Source organism: Geospiza fortis, unplaced genomic scaffold (genome assembly GCF_000277835.1).
Source record: "Geospiza fortis unplaced genomic scaffold, GeoFor_1.0 scaffold54, whole genome shotgun sequence".
Taxonomy (NCBI): Eukaryota; Metazoa; Chordata; class Aves; order Passeriformes; family Thraupidae; genus Geospiza; species Geospiza fortis.
In genome coordinates this window covers 3803172-3823536 of record NW_005054301.1, presented here as the reverse complement: position 1 = coordinate 3823536, position 20365 = coordinate 3803172, and the positions used below count along the sequence as shown (strand labels likewise).

At 37.4% G+C, this 20365-nt stretch overlaps 1 protein-coding gene across 2 annotated transcripts in view; it reads left to right on the top strand.

The window, feature by feature from the left end:
- The first annotated feature begins 1190 nt into the window (after nt 1–1190).
- LOC115947645 (neurexin-3-beta) overlaps nt 1191–20365 on the top strand; it is a 133483-nt gene continuing 114308 nt past the window's right edge. For both annotated transcript variants that reach the window (XM_031064409.1, XM_031064405.1), the window contains exon 1: nt 1191–1317. The gene's annotated coding sequence lies outside the window, so the exon portion shown is untranslated. The remainder of the gene's footprint in view (nt 1318–20365) is intronic.

Sequence of the window (20365 nt, the reverse complement as noted above, 5' to 3'; positions counted from 1 at the left end):
GTAACAGCCCTGAAGAATGGAATCCTCTGCCCTCTAAGCAGATATGTAAGGTAGTAAATGGAACAGAATTGTCCTGTGACCCTTTATTATACCTCAGTTTTTTCAAGGAAAATATATTTGCATAGAAGATGGCCATCTACTCTCTGTTGTTTCAATTTTATAGTATGGATAGCTAGCAAATATATTGACTTCCTATATGATACATTTTAGTTCTGCCTGTCTGTACCAGTTTTGGATATGTGCAGTGTGCTTAATATGCCTTCATAGTTGTTGACACTAGCATATTGTGCCTCTCCTTACTGAGTGTTTGAAGATGCATTCCTCTTAATTGTACAGTGATGAGAATTTCTGTTGCTGTTTAAATTATGCATATATCTAATCAGAGTATACTCTAGCTGTGTATTTTGCAACCTGAAGACATTAAATATGGTCATTACTTGGAATCACTGAGGGGACCTGCAGAAGGAAGTGTTGTGGCTATTATAACTGGTTTTGCCTGCTCTTCCCTTTCAGTCACTGACTGGTGCAAATTTGGGAAAACACTGCTTTATTGGTAAGGCACTGTTAGCTGCGTGATGGAGAAAAATAAGATGGGCAGCTCCTGTCTCTTAGGTAGCTTCCCTCCGGATTTCGAAGTCAGCTAATAATACTTCTGCTCCCTTCAAGTTCCATTCATCTTCTAACTGCATTCTTCCTGCTGGATCCCGCAATTATTTTTTGGGGAGTGAGGACTGTTTGTTTCTCAAGAAGAATAACAGAACAAAACAGGTGTTGAGATAAGAGCCTGTCACTGGCTGCATTTTATATAACAAGTGACTAGTAATAATCAGTAGAGATGTTGCTCAAATAACTCTTTATCCATATCTCCTGATTTTTGCTGCCTGGTTTCTCACCTGTCTTCTGTGATGTTTTATGGGAACAAATGAGTCACTGTCTTCAGGTGAATGCTGTAAAGAACAGTGTGAAAGAAAGTGTTTACATTGAAGCAGAACCAATGAAATGTGTCCTCAGGAAGCACAAAATGACAATTCTGTGTATTCTCCAGTGCCATCTACCGGCAGAATTACCCACTAGAGACTTAGAGGCTAAGAACATTCTCCTAAGTGGCAGCAATTTTAAAACACTTGTTTCTTTTCTTCTTTCAGGAGCAAGGCAAGATTGGTGTAGTCTTCAATATTGGCACGGTGGACATCTCTATTAAAGAGGAAAGCACACCTGTAAATGATGGCAAATACCACGTAGTACGCTTTACCAGGAATGGTGGCAATGCAACGCTTCAGGTCGACAGCTGGCCAGTGAATGAACACTACCCCACAGGTACGTATATTTTTCTTTTTGTTCTCTTTCAGTTTATCTGTACCTATAATCTAATGTTTAATAACAACTGGTTGCTATATAAATCTTTGTTGCTTCATCTCAACAATAAATTCACAAGCCTGGTGATGCATATTCTGTCTCTTGGAAAACAAACTAATGGTCCTTTACACTGGAAGATTAAGCATGCCAACTGTGTGGTATGATGTACATAGATCATGCTATTTCAGAGGTCTCTAAGTGAATCCTGGTTCTACACAAACTTACAGAGCCATTCAATGACAAACTTGGTTTTGCTACTTGTGATGTTTTCTAAATATTTAGGGTAGAAAAGTTTAGAACAGACTTTATGAAAAGGAGCAGTGAAGTGAAAAGACTCTAGCCCCACCCCAAATACTATCTATATAAATACAGAGCAGAAATGTAAGGAACATGGAAGATAAGCAAGTATTTGAGCAGACCTAATGCCTGCCTCATCATTTTTTATCCTCTGAATTTCACTTTCTCTCTTAGGTTTGCAGATACAAAGGTTAACACAGCATCTAAACAAAACTGACAACTCCTAGTTGACTTTCTTTCAAAATGCAGCGGAAAAATTCATTATCTTTGGAAATTATCACCCTAAATCCACTAGAAATAGTGGATAACTAGCTCTTGATACACTGTCACATGTTTTATCCCACCACTGGCAAATCACAATGTCATGATACTTTGTCACCATGCTAAAAGATCAAACTTAGACCAAGTGAAAAACAGATTGCTTTGTGTGCTGCTGACAGTGTATTAAATAGCTGAGATCTGATGGTGTGCCTGGTTATAAAAGGAAGAATGAACACAAGGAAAGAACTCCAGTGTTAACCGCATTCCTCATATTCATATGTTGTCTAAGGTCAAGCCATTATCTTCTTGGTTTTGGATATTGAGTCTAAGAAACATTCAGTTCTTTATTTCTAGGTTGTACAGTAGTAATTCAAGACAGAATGAAGATTTCTTGCTAGTGGTGTAGGAATTGTTCAAAAGAAACTTAAACTCAAATCATAGGAAATATTCTAACTTGAGGTTATATGCTAATTTATGTGACATTATACTAATAAATTACTCCAAGGGGATGACTTCATGTCTTCTACTCCCTCAGAAAGCACACAGGAAGGTTTTTAAATGTGAGTCATCGTTCTGTATTGCTCCCTACTACATATGTCCCTTTGTCAGTGTTTTGTGAGGCGTATGCAAAAGGATAAATTTCAATTATTAACCTTATTTCTGTGAAAAAATTCTTTTTGAAGAATGCCATGACGAATGTGCTGTGTTAGGTTCTAGCTCTGCTATCCATTGGTTTGAGAGGAAAGGTCCAGCTGAGGATCTTTCTTCTGCTCCTTTGATCAATTATTTTGTAAAATACCTCCAATCCAGTTGGCAGCCAATTACAGTCACTACAAACCCTATGAATAAATTTTCTTCTTATATTGCTTGCTGTAGTAAGTCTCTGGTGTAAAGAAACAAAATATTCAGCTCAATGCTTTAGAGATTTTTTTTTTTAAGGGAAAATAAATCACACTTACAGACTACCTCAGTACCCTGGGCTTCTGCCTTGGCTAAAGATATTTCTATGTTTTCATAAGAAGATGTATGGTTTTATGGAATCAGCATTAATCTTATATTCTGGGCAAGTATTAAGTGTGTGCAGTTGTACCCTAAGAAAAAAGGACACCTTTATCTTCCAGACACCTTTTCCTTTCTGTGCACGTATTTCAATTTTTGTCTGTTTGTAGATGATGAATTTTTCAGCCTGTCCCTGTGAAAATAAGGCTTATGGGACCATACTTGGTGTGTGCAGGTTTATCCCTTACTTGTTTCCGACTTCTTTCAAACCAATATTTTAGCCAAATTAAAAAAAATTAAAAGGTAAAAATCAAAAAACCAGAAGATATTACATTACTGTGGGAAAAACCCAAGCAAACCAACAAACAAAAAGACAAAAAGAAAACCCCAAGGGAGGAAGGCAATGTCCCAGCCTTCCCAAAGGAAAGGGCTGTGGCTTGATGTCAATTCATGTTAAATACCAGAATACCCATATAACAGAGTGGCATTATGAATACCTAAGATTCAGAAAAGATTCAATGAACCAATTATTATAGGAAGCCAATACTTATTAGTCTCATTTTCTGCACAGACAATGGTTTAAAAAAAAAGACTGAACAGGAGCTTTTAAAATTAATTACTTGCTGTCTTTCACAAACCCAACTTGCACTGTTGTTTTTGATCTGACTGTAAGACCAAACCTGTGTTCAGCAGAGATTCAGTTCTGTAAAGGCTTTGAGGTTGGATGGACCCAGGCTAATCCAGTGTGTTTCAACTGGAGCCTGCTGAAAATTTAAATTCATATCAAACTTGAGTGATAGTAGCTGAGTAATCCCCTATGTTTCACATAGCATCATGTCAATTCTGGAAACACAGTTATTGGTAGTGTTTAAAAAATCTTGTATGTGTAGCCCATGCTTGCTTGGGCACACTGCATTGTCTGTAAAATGAACAATTTCACGTGTACTTGGTTTTCCACACAGTGCTATACCCTAATGTTTACAAATTTTATAAACTATCTAATGTTTCTTCTTTGTCATCACACATGGTGCAATCTTCAGTCAGGGCTGCATTCTGAATGGCATTTCCATGCTCCTCTCTGAGTTTTATTACTTGTGGAAGGATTATACATTAGACTCATAATTACTTGCTCAATGAAAAGTACAAATAAAAGTTGGATATTCATTGAATGAGAAAAGTGAGAGAATATTGGCTTTCCTTAAAATACAGTCTTTAGTTAAATTGAAATTAACTGAAACTAGCCCAATGGGACCAAAAGGCTCCAAAGCTGTATTTTTACAACTTCAAATAAAAGACAAGGAAAATAGAATGACAGCAAACTTACAACTCAGGCACTGACATTTTGGGTTTTATAGCATCCAGTTGCATTCCAGTCACCTGCAACATGAGCTTTGCACTTTCTTGTAAGGAAAAGGGTTAGAGAAAAATGGTAAAGGATCCAGGCACCAACTACATATTCTGCAGTAGGGAAAAAAAAAAAAAAACCCAAGGTGAAGACAAGCTGCTAAGTAAGAGTATCCACGGTAAAAAAAGATATCTTATTGAAGTAATGTTTTAAAGGAGAGGATTAAAGGAAAGAAGGCAGCAGGTAGGAAGGAGCTGTCATTTAAAGAAATGCATGATCCAGCAAAACAAGTGTAACCTGGATTTTTTAATGCATTTTAGAAACAAGAATTAAGACAATATTAAACAACTGGATTATTACCAGGGTTCATTATTTCATCCATACAATACATATTTTATATTTTTCCCCTTTATCATTCTTGAGTTATCTCTCGCTCTTCTTGCAGTAGTCTTTGCCCTTTCAAATTACATTATTCTGCAGGTTTTTTGCTATGGATAAAAGAAAAAATAGTTCATCCTGTATGCCCCTACTTTATTTGGTCTCTAAAGTACATTTCTGAGAGGAAATTGCATTTCTGGAAAAGCTGGACTGTTAGCTCTTGGCAGCAGAACTGACTGCTCTGGCCAGATAAGTGCATACCTATAAAACAAAAAGCTGATTCTGAGACCATGATATCTGTGCTGGGATTTTCTTTCAGAGTAGTTCCAGTTCCAAGGGTTGAATGTTCCTGAACTGTTGGGCATACCTTCTTTTTTCAATTTCATTTGAAACCAATCCAATTTGAACTACATCTTTGTTAGTCTATGTGAGACAAAGTCTTTGTCTAAAACAATAATCTTTCTAGAAACAGGTCCAAGTGATAGTGGCTTAGATTCTCCTACCTACCTTACCTTGCTAAAATGTATTTCTTCATTTGCTAGATGGAAAGATCTGAAGTAGCTAGATTTGTGCCACTCATTTTATGTAAGATAGGGAAGAAAACTGGCTGAGTTCTTACTTGCTTTTTTCAATAATTTTTCTAGCTAACTGAAGGAATACTGAAGGATGCTCACAGCAGGACTCCTCTCAATTATCTAACAAGGGTCTTGATGTCTGGGGAGGTCCTTGCTGACTGGAACCTAGCCACTGCTATTCCAGGCTATAAGAAGGGTGTGAGAAAAGACACAGGGAGCTACAGACCTGTTCATCCAAACTCAGCTCCTGGAAAAATTATGAAGATTATACTGTATGCTATTAAAAGGCATTTGAAGAATAATGCAGTCATAAAACACACTCAACATGGGTTCACAAGGGGAATGTTCCATGTAACTAATTTTATGTCTTTCTATTGTAAGGTCATCTGCCTTATGGATGAAGGGAAGGCAGTGGATGTAGTTTTTCCTGGATTTTAGTAATGCTTTTGATACCATCCCTCACAGCACCATTCCAGACAAGTTGCCCAGCTGTGGGATGAGCTGCGCACAGTGCACCGGGTTAGGAACTGGCTGAACTGCAGAGCTCAGAGGGCTGTGGTGGATGGGGCTACATCTGCCTGGCAACTGGTCACCAGAGCTGTTCCTCAGGGTTCAGTTCCAGGGACAGAGCTGTTCAGTATATTCATTCTTCTGAGGTAAGGTCACCTATCTCATGGATGAAGAGAAGGTAGTGGATGTAGGAAATTTGCTAGTGAGACTAAACTGGCAGGTGCTGTTGACCCCCTCAGGGGTCAGAAGCCTTGCAGGGAATTCTAGGTGGATGGGAACATGTGACAATGATTAATGGGATAAAATTAAGCAAGAACAAATTCTGGATTCTGCATCTGGAGCAGAGTAACACGAGCCATTACTAGGAATTAGGAGAGGAGTGGCTGGAGATCAGCCCTGAAGAAAGGGGTCTGGAGTGCTGATGGGCAGCAGCTCAGTGTAAGTCATATGTGGACCCTGACAGTGAAAACAGCAAACCATGTTTTCTGGGGAGCATAAAAGCCAGCACAGACAGCCAGTCAAAAGGAATGGTTGTCCTGCTCTATTCAGCATTTGTGTGGTCTCACTCTTGGTGGTGTCCCATAATTTGAGAAGGATGTAAACATCCATGAAAATGTCCAGAGGACAACAACAAAGCTGGTGACAGGGCTGGAAGGCATGTCCTATGGAGAGGAGCTAAGGGTGACATTGCTTTTGGCAGCTTTCTGAGGGTGGAAGCAGAGACAGGTGCTGCGCTATTTTTCCATGGTACTTAGTGATGGGACATGTAGGAATGTTTCAAAGCTGTGCTAGAGGAGGTTCATAGTAGATCTTAGGAAGCATTACATTATTCACAGACTGGTCAAACAGAACCATTTTTCTACAGAGATTGTCAGCAGGCCTCATGCCCATAAGTGTTTAAGAGGCATTTGGACACTGCCCTTAAGAACATGCTTTGACATTTGGCCCGCCTGATTGAGCTAGATAATTGTTGTAGCTACTTTCCAAATATTCTAGTCTAGTCTAAACTACTTGCTCACAAAGAAATAGAGAATGTCCGGCAGAGGTTATAGTTCTGTATTTAAGTGAAAGGTGATGCAACAAAGGCTAGAGAAAGAATCTCATGTCTGTCAGTTTTTCTCAATTTTTTTTTCACTTTGTGATCTCTCATCTTTGAGAAAATTTCATGATTTTGAGGCATGTTTTGGACACCTGAAATTATATACTGCATCTCTATAACACAGAAAAAATAGATGTATTTTTCATTCCATCTGTTTTAACTCTAGAGAATTAATTGTGGTGGTGGAAAGAGCTTGAAGTATTTGTGTTTGTCTTGATAAGATTGAAAGCTTGGTTCTATCTTATTCTTCCTTTAGCAAAAGTATTCTATGATTAAAAGTATCAGAATAATTGGAATCTGGCATTTTTTAAATTGCTGTTACCTATTTGATACTTTCGCAAAGTGCTGACTATTTCTCAGTGAGATAATGTTAACCCTTCCATGCTTTGTTTGATTGTAGCAAATTAGAATACTGGTTGCAGCCTAATAAGAATCAAAATATCTCAGACTTTTTTTTTTCCATAAATACCCACCCAAACCTATTGTAGGTACTTTAAAAATGGAGTAATACAGTAGGAGGACTTAAGCCAGCATCAGAGATTTTACAGGAATTGTGAGGTGGGAAAAATGAAGCATGAGGCTGTTTCGGCGAGAGCAGACTGAATGCTACTAATGTGAAATGGAAAGGGCATTTTATAAAAGAGGAACCTGAAGTTGGCTTAAGTAGTAAGTGTTGCATGGCACCCCACAATCCATGGTGGGTACTATTGTAAATTTCTGTGAAAAACAAAAAAGCAGATTTCATTTCCAGAGATGTGGATATCCACAGATCCAGCTATCTTCAAATGCAGTTGGTTCTCTGTATCTTTAAAAATGCTTCTACCCATCTCTACAAATAAAATTCCATGAGTTTTACACAACCGTGACTATTGAACAAGAATTCATAGACTGCTTTAAAACAGGTCATTTATTGTCCTACTCAAGCCATTTATTACCGTTCCCTTGTTATTTTCAGTCTCCTTCCACAACTGGCACAATCTTTTTGTTCAATGAGATCCATTTCCCACCTCATCCCTCTACTGAAAGGATTCTGAGGTCTCTTCTCTTCTCTTCTCTTCTCTTCTCTTCTCTTCTCTCCTCTTCTCTTCTCTTCCCTCTCCTCTCCTCTCCTCTCCTCTCCTCTCCTCTCCTCTCCTCTCCATTCTTTTAGGCTTTATTTAGTTTTTATCAACAACATTTTCTTTCTCTCCCTCTGTGATTTCCCAGCCGTGAGATAAATAGCCTTGTATCTTACAAGCTAAATACAATTACTGCTATCAAAACTGGAGTCTTTCTCTCCCTGTAAATGTCTCTTGGAAGCTGATAAGCTGTTCAAAGCAAACTGCAGGCTTCTGCCTAATCCTGAGATTAAACATAACCACCCAGAAGACAGCAAGAGATAATTGGGGGGGGGGGCTGGGGAAGGCAGGCAGGAGAGGAAGAGAGGAGGAGAAAATGAGATCCTCTCCTGTGATATTAAGAGGACATACAGAAGGCTCAAGGTTATTTGTAAAGGAATTACACAAAACACACAAGAGCTTGTTATGATGAGGAATTTCCTCTGATAATGCAGTGATTGTTGTAGTTGTTAAAGACAAAATTTAGCAAGGATTTGTTTGATGTAAAGCATACAGGGCAGCTCCCACTCATGATCGCTGATTTTTATATATTATCCCCATCTTGTCCTGGAAACAGAAGGTCTCACAAGATTGTATCGAGATTCTTTGTGCATGCTAGAGTTCATCTCACTGGCTTTATTGTTGAACATGGGGAGACAGTAGATTTCCCAAGACGGAAGCAGGGGACTGAGCTGACTTCTCTGTGCTCTGTTTTGGTACCTGCTGACCAACCTAGAAAATAGGAGTGCCTTAACTGTGGAGAAATAGTGTGTGATGTCTGTATTAGTTTTCACTTATATAGGCATAATTACTGAAGGTTAATAGTTTTTATGAGTCAACCTAATATAGTTGAAAAAATCAGCCTCATTTCAGGATATATAAGTTCTTCATGGTAGGCTTTTTTTTAATCAGTGGCATTATATTTTTCTACTTCTGTAATTTTTTTGCACCTTCTGTTTCTGAGAGCTTGTCTGTTTTTAACTGTTATCAATGGGATATTACCTCTTCCAACTTTGCTTTATTTAATTTACAATGCATTAGACAAGAAAAGGAAAGTAAGTTTAGATGGTCTAATAGTAGCATCACTGGGGAAATTAGGAAAAGACTACGTGTCCTTTCTTCAGCTGACATGTCCACTGATATTGTAAATAATATACAGTGTTGTGATTATTAGTTCTTGTGAGCTCAGTGACGCAAAGTCTAATGCTGATTGTGGAATTAACAAGGAAAACTCAAAAGCAGAACTCACTGAGATGTTTGAGTCATTGCAACAAGTTCTTTCTAAGTTTGTACTTATCCCTGCACAGTACCTCTACATGGCTCATATTGCACCACATCAGTGATTTACAGATGTTCAGTAATGGATCCTTAGAGGAAATTTCTAGTTCTCTGTGCTGTTTAGAGCCTGGGTCCTTCTCCCCCAAATTCATTCTGTCTTGCAGAATGACTTTGACATGTCATTTCGTCTTTTTTCTACCCTTCAACTCCCCACAAAAACTTTGGCTTCTGCCTTCTTGTGTCCCTGTAGCAATCTTTTCCTTCCCTCAGACTTGAGGCTGTTATGATCTCCTTTTCATTTCTGAAACCTTGCTTCTGAAACCAAGGTTATAGTAAGAAGTTTGGCTGAACCCAGTTGTCTTCATGAAAATGGATCTTGTGCTGGATGACTTGGAATCATTAATGTGTTTCTTGATCTGCATGCTGAAGGGATTTTTTTTCTTGGTGCTACCAGATCCCACTGTGGTCTTAATGTTTTCCTATCCAAATGTCCTTCTGAGTGGGAAATGAGTAAGGAACAAGAGAACTGATTTTTTGATTAGCCCTGTAGGCTAAATGTGATCACCAGGGTTCTTGTCACATACTTTGTTGTGGATTTTGACTTTTCATATTGTACTCATTTTGTGGGGCTTAAATGAGCTCTCAGATGCTTCCTATCAGCATGAATTGGAGACAGCATATAAAGTGCCTTTGACAGATTTACTGCATTTCATAATGAGCCTAAAACATATAAAAAGACAGGGTTAATAAAACAGAATTGGAGAAGCACATTTTGAAGGCAGTACTGCAACATATGTTGAAAGATCTGCCAAGAGGGATGATTAAAGCATGACAAGTTGATGAAATCAAGAGTTGATTGTAGCTTGTCACTGGAGGGCCATAGCATCTATAATATATTTTTAGGGTTGGAAAACTGATAAATATGGCTACCTGATATGAACACTCAAGTTTTGTTCCCCTGTATCCAATGACATATAAAACATATAAGACTTGTTGATGAAGTCATCAACAAACAAACATACTTTGAAATTTGTGCAAAAAACCTCATGTTAATGCATGTGTTTCCATACTGGATGATGGGATAGGATCTGACATGATATAAAAGTTACATAAATGTTGCCGCTACGCTTAGAGTTTAACTACCGCGTACTTTGTATTTTGCTTTTCCACAGAAAAAATGAAGCTGTGGTTTATTTCTGATTTGCTCCATTCTCAAAGAGTTTCATGAAAGTGTTGTAAGGACTTTCTGTCTTCCAAATTCTAGTTTTGAGGACAGAAGAGAGAAAAGACAGAAAACAATCAAACAAAAAGGTGGTTATATTGCAGCTTCCAGTATCCATTGCTCCTTTTTTGTTTCATAAAACTGATCTGAGCTCTTGCAATACACTGCATTCAGTCTGAGTGAGATGTAGTTTTAACTTCACCAAGTACCTCAAGCCCATGTGAGTGGCAGTCTATCAAGTGCTGGAATTTGTCAGCTTGGCATCAAGAAAGAGGGAAATGCATGGGTCTTTATGAAGACATGTAAGGTAATGAAACAGAACAAGCAGCACAGTATGATTTAACAGCAATAGGGTTGAAAGAAGGAGTTTACCTAAGGAAGGAAGTAAATATAGAAAAGTATCTTCATGCAAGTTGCCATGACCATCTAATTCCCAGCCAGGATCCCACTGATAGGCCTTGAGTGAGAGGGGAGAGGAGTAAGAAGTATTCTTCTGTAGCAGTCTTTATTACTGCTACATAACAATCACATAAAAGGTTCTTCTAATATGCAAATACATGTTAGAGGCAATACTAGTTTTAATTTAGCCAAAATATTTATCTAGTTTATAGCCTAGATAAAAAAAATATTAACAGAAAGTATGGATGGTTTGAGCAAAAGTTTTTTGGTGCTGTCCAAAAAACCAGAGATATGTATTATTTGTATTGTATATTCAGCTGTTAGCTGAATTAGCGTAGCAACACTCTTACATCTTACTGCATCAGACTAGATGTCCAGTATGTCAAATCTGCAGATGAATTCCAAATACTTTTGAAGAAAATTTGCTTTAATGGTCAAAATGACACTTCTTTCCAATGGTCCTGGATTTGGAATTGTCTTCTGTCTTCCCAGAGCCTGATTGTTCATCTAATCAAGCTTATTGAGTCTGCGACCTGTCAAGTGCCTGATGCTCCAGAGAATTACAGTAACACACCATGGCAACAACAAAAATATGCCCCAAAAGATGTCCTCCTAAAAAAATATTGCCCTACTTCTGCATTTAGTTTGTGATCTGAAATATGAAGTCAAATAAGCTGTATGTGTTTGTATCATATCTACAGCAATTACATTTGTATTTCTCAGTTGAAAAGCAAATGTTTCCTTGTTTTCCCCTCATTAATTTATTCAGAAAGACATGATTGTGTGGAAATACTCCCACTTCTTCTGCAGCTGGAGAAGTTACTCTGCTGCACTGTGACCCCATTGCTCAGCCAAATTTAAACCCTAACAAACCTTGGTAGTTTAGTGGCATCTCTAATTTTTCCTCTATTTTTCTGATTCTTTTTCCATTGATGGTATTGATTCTCAAATCTCAGTTCTTTCCTCTTAGCTTAGTTCTATTGATTAGGATTCTTTGTAAGATAAATTCTTGCAGCACAGGTGAATGCCTAGGAAAAGTTGTATTAACCTTTGACAATGGCAGTACAGCATAAACTGAAACTCGGGAAGAGATGAGCTTTATGATTTCCCAGTCCTAGATTTGCTCTATGTCAGAATGATCACTTAAAATATTCCAAGATACAGTATCCATAGGGCATTGATGGATCTTTCTGCCTAATTGTTCTCACCTGGCATCTGATTTAAGAACCTTGGAATATCCCTAAGTATTGGCATTGCATTCATATACTTGCAACAGGCCTTTGAGTCCCAGTTCCTGAGATACTATGGTGCAAAACAAATACAATCCATGTGGTTTTCCCTGTATTTCTTTGACATCCAGCCATTTTCCATGAATAGTAGTTACATGCTAAGAGATATAGGTATACATTCCAGCAATTCCATGCCCAAGTATACAGCTGTTCACACAGGCATGTGAATCCTGACTGAATGCTCAGATATTTTGAGCTGTTCTCATCTGTTGGTGTCCATTGCTTCATGATTGTATGAGGTCCAAACACCAAGCATAAACATTATCAACAATGATTTCTGGTAAATTTATCCTTTGCTGGCATAAGATTAATTAGAACCATAGAAGAACTTGGGTTAGAAAGGATCTTTAGGATCATCTAGTTCCAAACTCCCTGCCATGGTGGGGACACCTTCCACTAGAACACATTGCTCAAAGCCGCATCCAACCAATTGCTATTGCTTCAGCCATTTGATGGTACATCAAATGTAGCTGTATAAAGTAGTGCAGAGAAGGATGGATAAATATTTCTCAGATGGAGACTCAGACTAAATAGAATCCTGCTGTACAGCACAGTGCAGTGAGTTCCCAGACATGAATATATTTACCTTTCTCTCCTGGGTTAGTTATATTTCAGGTCTCCTGATCAAACAGAGTTTTTATGTTTTATTTCTTCTCTATCTCCCTCCCTCTCCCTAACTCTCCTTCTGTCCCTGTCTCTCTCTCATAAACACACATGTGTGCACAGTAAGAATGAGCAAACAAACATCTGTCCTGAGGGATCACAGGCTTGAACAACTTTGTGCTTTTCTGATCGCATTGCCTGCAGAAAAAACAGTGCCAGCTGTAATCCCAGGTTGACGTGCTGACATGCAGTGACAGAAGGGGTTTATGCATCCACATCAGCCTTTTCACTGCTTGCTAAAGGCACTGGAAAGCATGAAGTCATTAAAATCCTTTGCTACAATCTGAAGTAAACCAGCTGTGTGAAAGGGTGGTCAGAAATGAGAGGGGCCAGTCATGGAACTAGGAGTCAGAACTTCATGAATCCCAGCCTTGTGTTCAGAGATGCCTTTCTCTGTGATCTTGGGTAATGCTTTTACCACTCTGCAGCTTGGTTTTTCCCATCAGTAAACTAAGGATAAAGCTCCAATTTACCTTATCTTTGGTGACTTAAATAGAAAATATTCTACAATTCACTGAGCATGGAAATCCTACTGGGTCAATGAATTTACATCTTTGCTACTTACTGAGTACCTGCTGCTCTTGGTCATGGCACAGCTTGGCAAATAGCATCTGTCTTTGAGAAGACTCATTGGGTTGCTACAGAATCCTAGAATTTTCCTTTTTCTAAATTGATGCAAACAGAAGAATTGATTTAGTGATTTGTAGCAATTAGAAATGGGAAAGGCCTGTTTGGTCTCATTTATTCCATTCTGTAATAAACTGATATGCCCCACTGCTTTTTCAAGGAAAATTTTAAATAATTCAAGAATTTCCCTGAGGATACTGTAGCACTGTCTAATATGCAATCTCGATAGGAAGCGCTTCTTAATAAATTTCTTCTTTCATCAGTTTCTTACATGCTTTTAATTATTTCCTGGCACTCATTCTAGAGAACTTGCCACTTCCATAGAGTTTTGCCATTTGGTCATTTTTAACTGGTTAGCTTTCCAGTCCTCATCAGTGACATTTGACTAAGGGTCTTACAGGCATTAGTCTCGTTATTGTTACTGACTGAGCAGCTTCCCTACAGTAGCACTGTATTTATGGGAAAGGACTGCACATGCTCTCTCTATTTGTACATTTAACTCCCCATATTATCTCCCTAATAATATGTGCACAGGGAAATGAGATTCAGAAACATCTGAAGGTTTCTAATGGAGCCAATCCAGCTACCAGCACCAAGGCAGAGACTTCAGCTCTGCTGGAACTGAACTGCTCTTGTTTGCAGGGTTGTGGTAGTGAGCCATTGACCCTTCAAGAAGCCACAAGTTTTCTTACCTTAGATCATGCACCCTCCAAAGGCAACTGAGCTGTTTTCAGTCTCGCATTTCTCCTGGAAGCAAAATAGCTACACTCATGTAGCTCCAATGCCTCACCTCAAATATGTAAATTATATTAGTGTTTCTATGTCCTGACTTTGCCTAATGCACAAAACAGATAAACAACCTCTAGATAAATGAGAGTTAATAGAATTTAACGTGTCAATAGAAATAAAATGCTTTTGGTATTTGATTATTGCTGCTTCTTCCCACTGGGCAACACAAATCACACCCTGACCTTTCACAAGGGAATCAAAATGTGGGATGTGGGGATAATAGCAGTGTATTTTATTCCAATCTCTGATTTCTTCCTCCAAAATGATTTTTTTTCCTTGCTTAAAATGGAAAGATCAATATGTAGTTTCAGTTTTTCTTTAATAGACACTTCAGCCTTGGCTGCCTGACATTGGGCTCAATTTGGGTCTGGTCAGTGAAAAAACACAGTAATTTACACATTCCTTACAAAACATTTCAAACATCTAGTAATGTAGGCACCCAAATTGTTTCTTATTTTTACAAAGGTTGAACTGGTAACTGCTTTCTCTGCACTGTACACTAGTTCAATTTTCCAACATAACTCAAATGAGAACTAAAGCAGACTGCTTTTATTTCATGCCCATGGCCTCAACTTCTACAGGGCTGAAGTGATTCAGCATAATGTGCACATATAAAATAGGACTTGAGTCATATTTTTGACAATCTTTCTTTTCTTCTGGATGCTTGAAAAGGTTTGATTAACCTTCTTCCACCTTTGCTAGTCTGAGTTTTCTTTCGTTTTGCTCCTATTGTGCTTCTGTGTTAGATTATCAAAGGTAAGGCACTTATTTTCTCAGTCATCCAAAACAGGATTGAAAGACTAATCTAAGAGAGGTTGAAATGTTACTGATCTTGTCCTGGGGCAGAGCATTGAATTAGATGACTTCTTCAAGTCTTTCTTAGTCTTATTAGTGTCACTGTAGTCCACATTAGCTATACCTCCTGCACAGACATTTAAACTCCTATCTCTTAGTTTGCTTCTGAATTTCCCAATGATTTTGGCCTGAATGGTGCTTTACTTTAAATTAGAACCTCAAGTTTTTTAGGCCAAAAAAGATCAGATTAAATAGGGAATGGTGGTGTTGTAAAGTTTTGGTCGAGGTAGTCGAGACTTAGAAACAGCTCCAGCTGCCTGAATAATTTTTAGTGTTGGAGTCTTGCTTGCTAATTCTTTCTCATATTTTTAGTACTTACATTACCAAGACGTTGTTGTCTCTTGACATGAGGGCAGTGAGCTGAGGAGGGTTGCAGTGTGAAGGTCAGCTTTAAACTCCAGTGCATAGCGAGATGAACAGAATAAAAGGTGTTGCTCCCAGCAAACAATGTGAACAGAGGGAATTGAAGATAAAGTCAAGGGCATCTAGGACTAAGGGGAAAATGAGGACAAGTAATAAAATGAGAATTCAGTAGCAAAAGATGCAACTTTATTGAACAGTGAAGGCAGGGGAAGAATATAATATCCAAGAACTGAAGCAAAGCTAAACGATGTTAAGACTTGTCTATTTTTCAATTCACTAAAATGAAATTAAATCCCAAACTGTAATTAATTTTCTATAGCTCTCCTTTTATACAAGGCAAAACTGAAGGTTTACAAGAATTTTTAGAGGGACAGCTTGTGATAGAAAGATTCCAGATCATCTGCCTTGTAATTATTTTGTTTAGCATGGCCATCCTGTCTCATTTTTGTATAAGCCACATCTGTGGTTTCAGGTTTGGACATTTTTCAAGGGTTTTCTAAAGCCATTGTAAGTAGAGATTTTTTTCCTTGTTTGGATTTTAGTGCAACCATTCTCTATGTTATATAACATAAACCACAATATGGTCTTACAGTAACACAACAAAATAAACATCTATACATAAACAGACCTGATGGTAAAACTTCATTGTAAGTGTTGTTATTCCTTTTTGATGTATGGAGGAAGGTCTAGTCTTAAAAATAGATTCCAATCCTTTACTAATAGACTTTTGTCAGTTATCTAATTGCATACAAGCTATGAACAAATAGTGGTTGTACTTTGTAGTATTTAAAACAAAATATGTACTCAAGGAAATGTGAAAATGGAGCAATTCAGTATCGTGTAAGTTTTTAAGTGCAGCTGCCTGAAAACAGAAATGGTTAAAGAGACTCAGTCTGTGCCAATCACAAGCACACTTGGGAAGCTTTTGTTCCCTTTATCAGAGGGGAAATGGCAGCTTCTCCATGATGCATGCAAGTCTCCTTTTCCAGGGCACACAGCATCAGCCCTAGGAGAGTTTTGGAGTTGAATTGAACTGAATTAATTTATGTTAGTAGAGCATTTACCCATCAAATAGACACTTTTCATGCTGTAGCAGACTGCTTCTCTCCCATGATGATGTCAATTAAGTGTGTGTAAATCTTAGTGAGATTATGGGCATCCGTAAAAACTCAAAGGGATCTGGCATTACAGGCTGCTGGGTGAACTGAGCTATCAAACACTAGGCATTAACAAGCTCTTTTCCTACTGATATTCCATCTACAACAAAGGGGAAATGGTGGAAACATTTTAAAGCTTGAACACTGATCTCAAGATGTTTCTTTAAATCATTAGTATCACTGTAGCATCTTTCACTTAATAACTGCTCATTAGATAAAATGTCTCATTCTTTTTAGAGACTTAGAAGCAATGAAGAAAATTCTGCTTCATAGAACAGCCTTTGACAGTAATTTAGATCAGATGTGTGTTTTCTTGTGGTATTCTTTTCAGCATATTCACAGATTTGACAACACATCAGGATGGATTAATATTCTACCTAAAAGCAAGTACTTTCCTTCTGCTTGGTGCAATTTGCTGGAACCTTTCTGTTTTTCTCTTTCACACCTAAGAGGTAGTAAATCATTATGATTGGTCTAGGCCAAGAAGCAAGATTTTTCAGAGCTTCAATTGTTCTTGTAATTTCTTTGGCTTAAGATTCCATTTTGGTTTAGAAATAAGCTTAATGCAATAAAGGTTGCTTGTTTTGTTAAAGGAACTATCAGCAGAAAAGAACAACATCTTCCAGCACTGAAGGGTTTTGGAAGAAAATTCTGCTTTGTCCATGAGCAAATTTAAACTGTGTCCCTTGGACTCTTGCACTGCATAAAAAATATTTCCTGTGGGAACTGCCAGTAGTGATTGGCACAAGCAAATTAGTTTGATTTTTTTCCCCCATTTTAGTTTGGTCTAAATTGAAGATTATCAAAAGCTGAAGTTCAAGGTGAATCTGATCTATTTATCAGTATAGTCTGTAGAGCAGGGATACCAAGGGCTTCAGAAAAAAGACACAGTGCCAGCAACTGATCATATTTAACCAGTAGGCTCTTATTTTTATGACTGGATTTCACATTTCCTTTGGAAAAAGAGGGACAATCCAAGAAAACCCAAAAAACATAGAGCACTTCTGCCATATTCCTTCTCAAAGTACTTGGTCCTTAGCAATGTCCATGGTATTTGAAATATTTAGAATATTCAGGTTAACCAAGAATCAAGAATCTAGAAGATTTCAAGATGTTACTGTTAAAATCCTTGAGGTCATAAAAGTCTGATTGCTTATCAGTTTGTTGAAAAACTTAGGAGATGCAGCAGAATTTCTAGTAATTGTGCGTATAAGTCCTAAATGGGACACAAGACTTCTTTTAATCCTAGTCTTCACAGGTGGCTTTAGAATTTTTACATGAAAAAGGAATAAAAATAGGCAAAATAATGTGTTTATGAGGCATAGTTCTTTAGAAGAAGCTAAGTTGTTAAGCAGATCTAAGGCATATTGCTATACAGGAATTTATTATGTGGTTGAAGGAAAAAAGAGGAAACGTAATTAAAATGAGCCTTTCCTATTGGTACTTGAATCACTTAAGCAGTTAGAATCTACGGGAGGAAAATATTTAGTAAATCACAAGTGGCAAAACCAATCAACACAATTTTACTATAAAAAAGTATATCCTGCGACCTTTGAGACCCACATTGATTCTGAATGCAGAAGAATTCTGTGATTAGGAGTATTTTCTGAAAATTTGAATCACTCTATCCTGTGTATTCTATTCTGAAAAACAGCCTGGAATCAAATCTGGACTCAAAAGGAAAAAAAGAGAGAATCTGTATTAGCTACGTGAAGGGGTTGTTTGAATGTTTGTATCATTCAACTATAGAAAGAAATTTCATTGAGGTCACAGATGGATTGTTAAAATTTCTGTGTATGAAGATGGACGAGAAACATCTTTAATCATATCATGCCTCAGCTGTCAGAGGTTCAATAAGCTTTCTTCATGCCAAACTTCTGTTACTTCGTGTTGCAACCCATGATATTTCCTTTTTGAGCTCTCATATCAAATGTTGTGTTTATTTCTAAAGCAAAACTCCAAGTCAGTATTAATTTAATAATTGTGTGGTTCTATTGGTTATATTTAATGGCTATTCCGAGTACTTAACGATTAAAAGGTTGTTCTTTATCTCACTGTTGTAATTGGGTATATGAGTAAACACATTCTCATGCACATGTTTTTAAAAATCGTTCTTACTTATGTCTGAAATAAAATTTAAAAACAAACCAAAAAATAATAGATCAGATGCTAACGTTGCAACATAAACCTACTTGAATTTTCTAATGCCCTTCAATTTTTCATTGCTTTTAAAGGTATGATTTTTATATGTATTTTAATCTCGCTGAATATATCTGCATAATAACAACATAATAAAATTAAATTAAACCTGATTTTAAAAAAAGATCTTAAAGATATGGTGGGGAATAGTTGTCCTTTCTGGCTTTCTTGAAGGTCTAGAACTAAAAGAAACCCATTTTTCATCATCATGTCTTTTTTTGATTCTCCCACTCTCTTTTTTTACCTCAGTCTTGTTGGCCTGTTCTTGTCAGACACCCTGTTTCTGAGGAGTTTCAATTCACCACGTTTTTTTCTTTTCTACAGTCAGCCTTTCACATAGAGGAAGAAACAGCCCATGCCAGCCCCTGGCTGACTCTAGTGTTCCTCTGAACTGTCTTCATTCTGAAAAAGACCTTATTTCCAGCAGTAAAAGGTTACTTATGTGCATACTGATATGGATGAAGACAGTGGAGCTTCTTGTTGCTCGTAAATAGTGTTAGAGAATTTCTTTGGGGCTACAGAAAATGTGCCTGCCCATCAACGTTATATTATCAATGCACTCATGTAACCAGTCCTAGCTCAAAATGTACTCTATAAAGTGGGGAATAACCCCCATTTCTATCAAAACTGTGTCTGTCACTATCACATGCAATATAGATGCAGTAGCAATCTCTTTGTAAGTGTTCAAGTTTGAGTTGAGAGAGAAATTTAGGTCTTTAAGTGCCATTGAAATGCCCCCTGAGAATGCAAAAAAAAAAAAAAAATAGGCACACTGCAACTAAACAAAAAAAATCCTAAAGGAGATGCAGAATTTTTATGATTGCATTTATGCGATTTTATCTATTTTCGTAGGCATAGATTAGTGTGTTGAGAAAAGACCTAAGCTGAATGTCTTGCTAACTGATCTTAAAAAATAAATTGGTTTTGTAGTGAGCTTGACTTAATTTTGCTTCTATTCTCCCCAGACCAATGGATCTGCTTCCCTGTCCTGTAAGCTGCCCCTAGGCTTAAATGAGTGGCAGAATTTGCAGGAAAAGAAACTGTCATTTCAGTTTCTTATTAATAAACAGATCAAATATAATTGTTTTGTTAATATTACTGTCTCTTTAGCTTTAGGTAGAGTGTTTTCTTTGTTTTTGTTGTTTATATTAACTCAGCTCCTCTTTATCAGTTTTTTCTTCGTTCCTGGATTGAACATGGTTCAAATTTTAGGAATACGTATTCATAGAAGTATAAAATTGACTTTTTGGTGATGCTCATATGAATTATGAGAGGTGGGAATGTACTTAAATGTAACTTCATGTCTGTGTGTGACTCCAAGTCACCACAGTACTTTGTTAAATATGACTTGACAGATGACTCAGAGAGTATTTTCAATTTTATCTTTTCCTTTTAGTTTATCTGAGTAACCAAGTGTATATGGCAGGCACCTGAGGTGCAACAGAGAAAATGGAGCAATAATGTGTGTCAGATGGTGCTTAATTAGATATTTCTGCAAGGGGGAATAGAAGTTTCCCACAATTAATATATAATATGGAAGGTAAAAAGTCATCTGACTTTTCAGGAAGGTAGTAAGCAATTGGGCCAGTAAAGTTGTTATTTAATGC